Here is an 11,327-nt window from a genome sequence, read left to right as displayed (position 1 = left end):
AACCTCATCACGGAGTTTTCCAAAAAACAGCTGCTGCATCTTGCTCTCGTTGAACACCAGGTCGTTGTTCGCGCAGTATTCCATGGCTTTATTGATGGAAATAAAGTTGTCCACTTCAAGTTTGTCCAGTTCCATGCCGCTGGTCAACAGGACAGAGTCGTCAGCAAACATGACGGTGCGGCTGTAATTACTCATGTACTGCGGGAGGTCGGCAGCAAACAATGCAAAAAGAACTGGTCCCAAAACGGAACCCTGTGGGACTCCTCTTGTCACGCTCAACAGACCCGATCTGACAGTGTTAGTTCTACCTTTGATGGTTTGCCTGATCTCAACCAGCTGCCTTCTTCCAAAGAGGTAGGTCCTAAACCACTCCTGTGCTGCGCCCACAACACCAAAGGCACCAAGCTTGGCCAGAATCAGCCCGTGATCCAAACAGTCGAAGGCCTTGCTAAGGTCTAAGAAGGCTCCACCGACTGTTCTCCCAGCCTCCAAGTTGTCCAATATGTGTTCCACAATTGACGCTACTGCAGTCATGGTTGACCTGCCCGGCATGAATCCATGCTGTCCTTCTGGAATGATGTTGTTGGAGTTGAGATGTCTCATAAGACGGGTCAAAACTACCTTTTCCAGTATTTTGGAGAAAGTTGGGACCAACGATATCGGCCTAAAGTTGCTAATGTCGTCTCTCTTGCCTTTCTTGTGGAGAGGATAAACCTTTGCTACCTTCATCAGGGAGGGAAAAGTTGCCTGCTCCAGTGACTTATTCACAACATTAGTTAGAGGCAGGCAGAGTTCCTCTTCACAGTACTTCAGAAGTCTGGAAGAGACGTCATCGACACCTGTTGAGGTTTTTTGTTTTAGTGCCCTTATAATACCTCGTACCTCATCAGTGGTTGCCAATGAAAAAGCGGTCAATTCATTTACCAGATTGTGATTACAACCAGCGACCTGAGTGCTTTTTTGTAGATTACCCGCCCGCAACATATCTCCAGCAATGGTAGTGAAGTACTCATTGAAGCTATTAGCAACCTCAACGGGATCTGTTATGATGTCGTTTGAGATCCTAAGTTGCCACGTTGTATTATTTACATCCTCGCAAGCTCTTCTTTCAGCGTTAACGACGCTCCACACCGCTTTGCTTTTGTTGGAGGACCGCGAGATTAGCTCCTCACTAGCCTCCCGTCTGATGGTTTTCAACTTGAGGTCATAAGTTTTTTTCTTCTGTGCCGCTTCAAGCCTGTCGTCCGCTCCTCCAGTTGAGGTACTTCTTTCTTGAGCTTCGATGAACTCGGTTCTTAGCCTAAGAACTTCTGGGGTGTATAGAAATGGCTTTAGGCCAGTTTTTTTGGACCTTGATGTTTTATATGGGCATGTAGCGTCAAGTGCCGATGTAGTCGTCACCATAAGTGCTGAATAAGCCTTCTCCACATCCATTGTCTGAAAGACGTTGTTCCAGTCTTCCTCCGCTAAAAGATTTCTGAGCCGTGATAGGTTTTGATTATTTAATTGCCTATAAGTGGCAGTAGGTTGGATTTTCGCTTTTGCGGGGATGTTTAGGGCGCAGAGCTGTCCAGCATGGTCGGCAATGTGTTCATGCACTACTTTCACTTTTAGCATCGCAGGACTAAGATTACTGCACACCACATCTATGGAGGATCTTGAGACATTAGTAATTCTTGTAGGCGGGAGATTCACTCTATGAATGTTATAGGTGGCTAGAAGGTCCCTAAGAGCATTGTTTTCATTTTCTTTCTTTTGTTTTAGGCTGTCCACATTGAGATCACCAACTATACATATCGGGTTGTTGTTTGTTGGAAAAGTTTCCAGGACTCTAGAAATGATTATAAGCGACTCTTCGAGGGAGCTTCTTGGAGGCCGATAAATCCCAAGTATGAACAGTTGTTTTCCTCCATTTAGGAACAGTTTTATGCCTGCCATTTCGCAAGTAAGCTCTTTGCTGTGACACTCAATGTTCAAATTCTCCATTTTATTGCCCAGTGAATTACGTGTATAGATTGCAACACCACCCTTTTCAAAGTTCTGTCTACAAAAATTAGTGGCTAGGCTGTACTCCAAAAGTCGCGCACTAAGGATCCTTGATTGGTCCAGACCATGTTCAGTTATAACAACTATGTCTGGTTGTGCGTGGCTTAAATAATGATTAAGCCGTTCAATTTTATTTGCTAATCGATCCACGTTCTGATGGAAGATGATGACCTTTTTAGAGACGAATTTATGTAGACTCGACTTTCCTGTCTGGGTCTCCCCCTGTCCTTCCATTCTCGGCTCTTGTCTAAAAAATACTTCTGGTCTCTGTGGCTTGTGTTTGTCGGTGGTTGTCTATATTTTGATTCTTGTCTGGTAGAGTGGCCTTTCCCGAAGGAGGCACTACTACTTATATTTGGGTTCTTTGCTGGACTTCTAGTTGTTAATTTATTAGAGTCAATGTGATGATTTAAGAGGTCTTCCAAGTTATCTTTAGATTTTAACAGTCTTGCTGAATTTGGTGGCTTATTATTAGCAGGTTTCTCTTGAGGATAACCACTGTTAAGGGTATCTGCAGAATTGATCTTGCGAATAATTTGATCCCTGCCAGCCGTCACATTCACAGATTTGCTTTTGAACTCAGATGGCATAACATGTTCAAAGGTGCATGAACGTTTGGTTTGCTCAGCTGAAGACACGATTAATGATTTTCTCAAGACCTGGATGTCGGCCTTATCAACAACTGCCTGTCTCTCCAGCGTGTTTATTCTACATTCCATGGTTTGAAATCTAGCTATGAGACTTGAAATTTCAGACTTCATGTCATTAGTTGGCTCATTATTCCTAGGCCCAGTATAAATAGACAGACCGTAGTCACTGGAATGTTCTCCATTCAGAACACCTGCCTTTGAGGACGCTGAGGCATTCCTTAATTTTTTTATCTCTCCCTCAAGTTTTTTTATTGTTTCTTCGTGCTTAGTTATGCACTGAAGTTGTTCCGAGTCGTGTTCAATAAAAAACGCTTGTAATTTCTCTTTTTCAATTAATGTCCTTTCCAGCTGTTTGTCTTTCTCGATCAGTTCTCTTATGGCTTCTTCTAGCCTCTCACTTATAGTTTCGTTATGTTGCTTTTGTAGCTCTACCTCTGCTTCAAGTTCAAGAATCCTGGAATTAATTTTGGCACTATCATCTTTTAACTGTGTATTCTGCTGTAAAAGTGCCGATCCGATCTCTGCTGCTATTCTCAATGTGTTTTCAGACGTGTTGTTCTCTATGCCGCCTCCCAAGGAGCTTACTTCTAATTGAAGTTCTTGCAAGGTCTAGTTTATGCTATCATCTATTACCGGTGACGAATCGACCGTATTTGTTAGAAAAAATGCCTCTTCAGCGGGGTCGCAGTGGGGACAGAACCATGTGCTGGTCAGATCATTTTTAATTTGCGTATAGTGCTCAGGAACCATCCCCATACAACAACAGTGATACCAAGTGTTGCATATGCCATCACAAAGAACTGCATTTTCCTGATCATTGACAGTGCCGTCGCATAAAGGACAAACCACTATTTACGCTTTTTTAGTTGTCCTTTTATCGGATCTTAGTCTCATTGTATTCTAGCAATAATGGAGGATGGCGCACATAAGATTAAATAAGTCGTAGTTTTAAATGGCAGGAATTAAATATTTCGTACAACAAATCTGTACTTCATATAGCAAACAATGAGGTAGGTCAACGAAATCTGGAAGGCCGTGGATTTTATTTGACAAGAGTTATTCCTCCTTGTTCAGCAGAGATGAACTGTGGTAGTATTAGTTGGTTAGAAGTTACTACTCTTCTCGTGAAACTTTTTGCGCCAGTTTAGATTAGCAGTTATTAATGTTGAACACAAAACTTAACCAATCATAATCATATGTTATAGTTCCACAAAGGATTTGTTTATGTAAATAGGCATTAGTACTGCGTGCACCGTAAATAAACATAAAGATAATAAATTAGCATCCCAATAAATTTTAAGTTTTTAGATTACTGAGATGGTTGCTTAGTTTTATATAATCGTTTGTTTGAGCCTAAACTCACTTGTACAGCTTGTGCGTTGCCCGGCCCTGGACGTTTGAAGTTTGTGTTATCACTTTATAATTTGCCTAAATCATTTTATTTTATTTGAATAAAGGTTTATTTGTAGCATATGTTTGCTGAAATAAGGCTATGTTGTTTTCTAACATGAATATTTTAGCTAGAAATATGTTGCTCACAGAGTAAACCATAGGCCCTACAGGTCCTACTACAAGTAAAAGAAAATGGTCTTTGATGTAGGCAATAACGAAGTAAGATGGTGCGGACCGGTCAGTAAATATATTTAGAATAAATAGTTGATACATATATTCATTGTACGTATTTTGATTTTGAAGCTTCTGAAATTTCAGTAGTTTTTATTGAAACTTTATAGCATTTGAAACACTGTTCTAATTTCAGAATAATTTCTTAGGTTGTGTTTATGAGTTGATAGGAATGTCCATACAAATTGTTATGTAAATTTTTGATCTGCTCCTGATATTTTAGTAATTGCTGTTGATTCAACATCATTACAGTGAAATTCTAAAATCGTTGGTATTCCGTAATGGTGTGAGATATGTGCCAATGGAATATAAAAATTCATTTATATTTGTAACTTCGAACAGAAATTTAATAGTAAGAAGAAAAATAGTAGCGTGGATCTTTCGAATCTTTAAAATAAATGTATTACCGTCCTAAAAAATTCAACAAGTCGTTCGAATGGCAAGGTAATAACGAGTATAGTGAGTTAGGTTTGGCTAGTAATATGAGTAGAGGATTTCACTTGTTATTTTTATTTTTGTCATAACCATACTATACATAATTTGCGCGATACTTTTTCGTAATAAATTGTTGGCTTAATTAACTACTAATAATAATGTTAATTGTATGAAACTATGAATATTTAGAATGGTGTATTATAACATGCTTTTAGGGACATCACCAACCAATAGATTATTCGTGTAGGAAACCGTACAACTTTTCCAACAGCAAGAAATATTTACGAACTAGCATGTATTTTGTACAAAGTTTTCATTGGGACTATTAGTTACGGGCCAATAAAATTTGTAGTTATTTCATAAAATGTCATCACACAAACTTCAGTTAAATGTTCGTTCAGCATGATGGATGATATGAAATGTTTTCAAACTTTTCTATCCCAAATTCAAGCATATAGTTTCAATCTTAAACTGATTGTTAGCTATTGTATATAGTTTAATAATACTCATATAACTTTTGGCGAAATCTCGTAGGTAGAGAGGGACATGTGCAGTTGTATCTGAACGATTTTGTCATGTGCAACACTGGTTTTCTAGACTCACCTGGAGACGGAGACGGCAGCGTCGTGTTCTGCTTCTGCAATCTGCAGTTAACAGCTGACATTTGCTTCGTCTTCTGCTGAAGTTTGTTGAGTTTGTTTGTAAATTTGTGGTGAGAGATAAATGTAGTTTTCTCAGTAAACAATAATAAAAATCTAAACTAATGACTCTAGATTAAACCAGTGATATCTGATGATCAGTGCGAATTGAGTGTAATTTCAAACCCCAGTGTAGTGTTTACATATTATAGAACATATTTTCAAAGTTATAAATGTATGAAGATTAAATTTCGCTGTTTTGGCCATGATCAATTAAGGTAAGTGGATTAAAATTCTTTCTTTGAGTAATAAGTATGTAACTAAGTTGGATTTTTGTTGGTAATAGAAACATTTAAATTTTGAAATAGCCTGTTAATGACCTACTTTAGTTAGTATACTGTAAAACAAAGAGAATTATATAATTTATATTGTGTTGTTTTCTTCAGGATTATTAAAATTACCTAGTTAGCTTTGATCATTTTCACCCAGAAAGTAAAACTTAGTACAGTCTTCAGGAAGTTTGGTACATTTGTGTCTGTCAAAAATCTTTTCTGGTCTATATCTGAGGAGTCTTACATTATGGAAAATAAAAGCAAGTTTACGCTTTTGGTACATTTGCCAAAGCTTTTATGGAATTTGGACCAGTTGATATGCCACTTTTTAAACTTCGTTTCACGGTTCTCCATGAGCTTTTGACTGTCTGTTATTATCTATAAAAGGAAATATGTTTATTATATGAAGAAGTGTTTATACTTGATACAAGTTAGTTATTTTTCAAAATCAGTATCGGTTAGTTATATTGAAAGTAATAATTGAGTAATATCGTTTGTCAATATTGATATAAAAAAACCAGGGGTAGGGTCCAGTAAGCGGACCCGGTGTTTTATATCGAAATTGGCAAACGATATTACTTAATCATAACCATCGATATAATCAATCGATACTGATTAATTATTTTTAACAATTAACTTAAATAATCTATATGAAACACTTTCAAATAATACAATTAAGGTAATATTTTTAAATGTCACACAAGTAACATTGTGTATTAAAAATGGCTGTCAATCTTAGGAAGCTTCACGAAATTGCTTTAAAAGACAATAAAACAACGTTTTTTTATGGTTTCAGAATGTTGGGTTAGTACCTAAGAATCCATTATGTGATATTTGTGGAAAGGTATAACAAATGTAACTGTCAGATGAGCTAACATGGTCGTCTTCAGATGCAAAAAAGAAAGTAATGGTAAAGGTTATTTGTTACATCATTAAATTCACATTTTATTTAAAACATATGATTGTTATTACTTTATATCGATTGATAGTCTATGATTCGATATGCGAATATTAGGTATCGATGATTATATTCTTCGATATAAAACACCGGGTCCGCTTATTGGACCCTACCCAAAAACCAGGTCCGCTTATCGTACCCTACCCACGATGGTTCCTATCACCTGTCTGTTAGTTATAACTCCTAAAATCAGCTATTATCAGATTAGTTTTATAAATATAATAAATTATTTTTTTTAATTTCAAAGTATCAGACATATGAATTTCATTTACTTGTTTAATATGTTGATATTGATTCAATGTATGAAATATCGTATATGATTATGCTGAGCAATATAAAAACTGAGTCTGTTTATTATACTATGCTCTCCAAATTTAATAACATTGCAATTACCAGATTGTTAAGTGAACAGACTTAGTTTTGTTGTGATCAAACTCCTGTTTAGTGAGTTGTTGTATTGTAGACCTTAGCCTACTTATTGCAAAATTCACAAGATATTGTTTTGGAAAGTGTTGGCATGATTGTAATGGGAATTATCTCAATCAACCAGCTGGATTTTGTGTGCTGTCACTTTTTACATAGAAATTTACACAGATTCTTGAAGTTTAACCCTTCACACGCCACTAAATAATCCATTAACTTTCCTTTAACTTTAAGTCAAATCAAATCAAAATCATTTATTTCTCATTGACTTTAACATGTATCGAGAATGGTCAATATGTATAAATAACTAAATACTAAAAATATTCTTGTTAAAGTTATTGTTATATCTGGTAAAACTACAAATTAAGCAATATATTGAAAAACAGTATTACTGATATTTTTACTTGTAAGGTTGGGTGGGGCACAAAAATTCAGAGAGTGAGTAAAAACAGTTTTTTACAATAAAGTCTTTTAGCTTGTTTTTGAAAGATGCAAGTGAAGTGCTGGCTTTTAAATAATCTGGCAATCTATTATAAATTGTAGGTCCTAAATATTCTATTGATTTGCGGAACATATTATTACTATGGTGGGGTACTGTTAAACTATTTTTATTTCTGGTCCGTGATATATATATGATTGTGGGTAGGAAAATCGGTAATGTGTTTAAAAGTTTAAATTGAAACGGAATAAATAAAAATAGAGGGGAGGGTTAGTATACGTTCTTCGTGAAACACTTGCCTACAGCTCTCCAGGCCCCTCAACCCAAACACTAAACGAATAGCCCTCTTTTGCAATTTGAATACTCTTTGTAACAGAGAAGATGAAGCAGTTCCCCATGACATTATGCCATATGACATCACAGAGGGAAAGTAACCATCATATACCATTTTCAGTGCACTACTTTTCAGGAAATTGGAAAGACACCTTAAGGAAAACAATACAGAGTTGAGCTTGGAGCAAAGGGCCTCTACATGCTGACGCCAAGAAAAACCTGCATCCAGATGAACGCCCAAGAAACATACTGAATCAAACTTAATGATGTCAACCTCGTCTAAAGCAACAAAACCCTTAGAAACTGTCTGAGATCGAAAGTGAAGAATGGATGTTTTGTCAACATTGAGGAATAAATTGTTGCGAATGAACCAAGAGTTCATTTTTTCGATTGTAGCGTTTAATTGAAGATTTAACGCTATTGAAGAGTCTGCCCGAACAATGACCGTGGTGTCATCAGCATACTGAGTGACGCGAGCTTCAGGGACACAAGAGCTTAAGTCGTTTACATACAAGGCAAAGAGAAGAGGTCCCAAGATAGAACCTTGAGGAACACCCATGGAGACCTTAACGAAATCTCGAGCTTCATATCCGACAGAAACTTCCCCTGAAGAACTGAGTTGTTGAACAATTGAGTTAAAGGAGAGCTTAAGGGTGAAGCAACCCATCTAATTATTGAAGGACTCATTCCAAAAAGTCAGGTTTTGAACTGGTTTTCAAAGATGAAATAGTATTGTACATTTCAAGGAGCGTTGTTGGGGCTATGAAGAAACTTGATGGACAGTTGTTTATTTTAGAAGAGCTGTTAGTGCAACTATATGTTCAGTTTATGGTTCTAGCCAGTGGGGCACTCATAAAAAAATTGATGACCATTTCAGCGATTTGACGTGGGTCAGAGACTGCAGCTCCATTATCTTGTAGCTCCTGAATATGTCTTTTTTCAGCTGTTTGCTTTCCAGAGTTCTCAGACACTATGTTCCATACAGTTTTGGCAACATTCTTACTCTTATTCAGACGGCTTTCGATCTGAGATGTTTTCAGAGATGAAATTAGTAACTTGTAGTTTCTCTTATTGACCTTATACAATATCCTATGCTGTTCAGAAGGAAAGTCACGCTGCAGAATGTACAGGTCCTTGAGACGTTCTCTGGCCAAGAGAACTTCTCCTGTCAACCAACCAGGCCTTTGACGTTTTTTACACTCTGATGTGACTAAAGGAAAGGCCTGGTTAAAGCAGGATGATAGTTGACTGAGGAATAACGATATAATATTGGTCATTTATGTCCTCATATAAGAAAATATTATCCCAATCAACTGAATCTAAAAGTTCATAAAGAACATTGATATTTCTGTCTGAGAAAACTCAGTAAGGGGCAGAGTTACACCCGTTAGTTGTAATTGGCTGAATTACAGCTGTAACAAGCTGTGCTTCGTGATCGGACAAACAGGAAGGGACCACCTCAGCTGTCACATGGTCAGGCTCGATGTTAGTTAAAATATTATCGATGCATGAACCTCCCGTTGGTGATGGGCGGGTCACTGATGAAATCTGAGCTCTAATTGAAAAATGTCGGAAAATAGTAAAAACTGCCTATCATATTGCCTATCAAAATGAATATTGAAATCCCCACAGACAAATATCCTTAGATCAGGTTTATGTAGGATTCTAAGCGATTCCTCAAAACATTTTAAAAATAATGAAAAATCGCCCTGGGGGGATCTGTAAATGGTGATGATAATGGTGTTTAATTCAATTATGTGAATAGTGATGGATTCAAAATTAAGTTCTGAGTTCAGGTGAGAGATAACCTGCTTTTCCACAACGGTAAAAGAAAAAGAATCACTGACCAGAGCACATACTCCGCCCCTGACCTTGTCAGACCTGCAGAAGCCACCCGCCATCCAATAGCCCCCAACACTCAGCGGATTAAAGTTGTTTTTAGATAGCCAGTGCTCGGTTACACAAGCAATGTCGATATTCCTACTGTGTAGCAGAGCTTCTAAAGGACCAGTTTTGTTGGAAATTGATTGAATATTTTGGTGCAGAATCTTGATAGGCGGAGTTTGTTGGACTGACTATAAAAAAGAGTTGCTAGTATCCGAGAACATTGGTGAGGCTGACGAAAGAGCCATGGGGTCAGTTTGCTCCTTGTCAGAACAAGAGATGGTTGTGATTGTGGTATTATAGGGACTTGATGCAGAAGAAGACAGGTCAGACAGAGGATATGATAGTCAGGTGAAGAGCTGGGAAAGGTACTGGGACTGGAGGCAGTTTGACAATTGTTTTGGTATGATATAAAATTTGATCCGGGGTGACCCCTGAACTGCTGCTCAGGAAACAATGCATTCAGTCACTGAGATAGTTTAACACCAAAAAGACTCTTGCCTGCTTTACTTAGATGCTTGCCACTCTTTGCAAAGAGCCTCTTGGCCAGGAAGTGATTTAAAAGAACCAGAGGGGTTTTAGTTGTTACTGACAGAGAAATGTACATATTGTTGACACGTGCGTGTATGACAGTTTTAAAAGATAATTGTATTTCCCAACCTTCCGTAAATTTCAGTGATATTTTTATACCATTAGTGAAAAAAGAAATCCATTCCAAAATTATGAATTGCAAACCATATTTTTCTACATAATTCTTTTATAATTTATTAGTTTTTTTGGTCTGTACAGTTAGTTTTAAAGTTTATTCTATTTTATCATATGTTTATTCTATTTTACACATATGTTTTTTTCTGTAAACAATGTCAAACTGATGATGCCTTAACCGGCGAAAGCGCTATTTTTAATAAATTTAATGTGGAAGTATCTAAAAAAAGGCTTTTCCATTAAAACACTCTATTTCAAAGGTTTTTGCAGGATGCTGTCTCAGCAGTTGAGGTACTTCGGTAAGAACTATTTTACATGAAAAAGTATTAATTATATTTATATGTAACAACATTCCCCTAACCTTTAAACAGTGACCAAGGCTTGTATTGTTAGTGCCTCTAACAATAATTATAACTTGTCTTTTCAATATCATTAAAAGCTTTCCTACAACTGCTTAGCTTCAAAAGAACAAATGCCATAGGGGTGCCTGGGTAACAATGTTTGAAAACCTCTGCATATCTTAAAAGGGACTGTAAAGTTTCTTTAAGATCCCTTGAGTGACTATCGCCATAAATATGAATTTTACACTTTGGTGTCAGTCCGGGCTCATTAGACAAAACAGCTTTGCCCCATGGGGTTCCGTTAGTATTATTGGTTGGTGATGCTTTGTTTAGTATTACAGTACTTTACTAGAGTTTCCATTAAGAGCTATTGATTGATTGTACTTAGAGACGTATGATTTGGCATTTTTTATCAACTCAAAACCACAACTAAAACTGTCTTTTTGTTGCTTACAATTTTTTTCTTCAAACGAAATGTTTTGGTTACTGAGAACTTTGTCAAGGCTGTTACAAAAATCCA

The 11,327-nt window shown here is 36.9% G+C and overlaps 1 protein-coding gene across 1 annotated transcript in view; it reads left to right on the top strand.

Annotated features, from left to right (window-relative positions):
* Positions 1-5,358: 5,358 nt before the first annotated feature.
* LOC124362293 (solute carrier organic anion transporter family member 5A1) overlaps positions 5,359-11,327 on the top strand; it is a 129,301-nt gene continuing 123,332 nt past the window's right edge. Inside the window, exon 1 of the mRNA XM_046816668.1 lies at positions 5,359-5,670. The gene's annotated coding sequence lies outside the window, so the exon portion shown is untranslated. The remainder of the gene's footprint in view (positions 5,671-11,327) is intronic.

This window comes from Homalodisca vitripennis, chromosome 5 (genome assembly GCF_021130785.1).
Source record: "Homalodisca vitripennis isolate AUS2020 chromosome 5, UT_GWSS_2.1, whole genome shotgun sequence".
In the NCBI taxonomy this organism is placed as follows: Eukaryota; Metazoa; Arthropoda; class Insecta; order Hemiptera; family Cicadellidae; genus Homalodisca; species Homalodisca vitripennis.
This window is presented reverse-complemented; position numbering and strand designations above follow the sequence as displayed.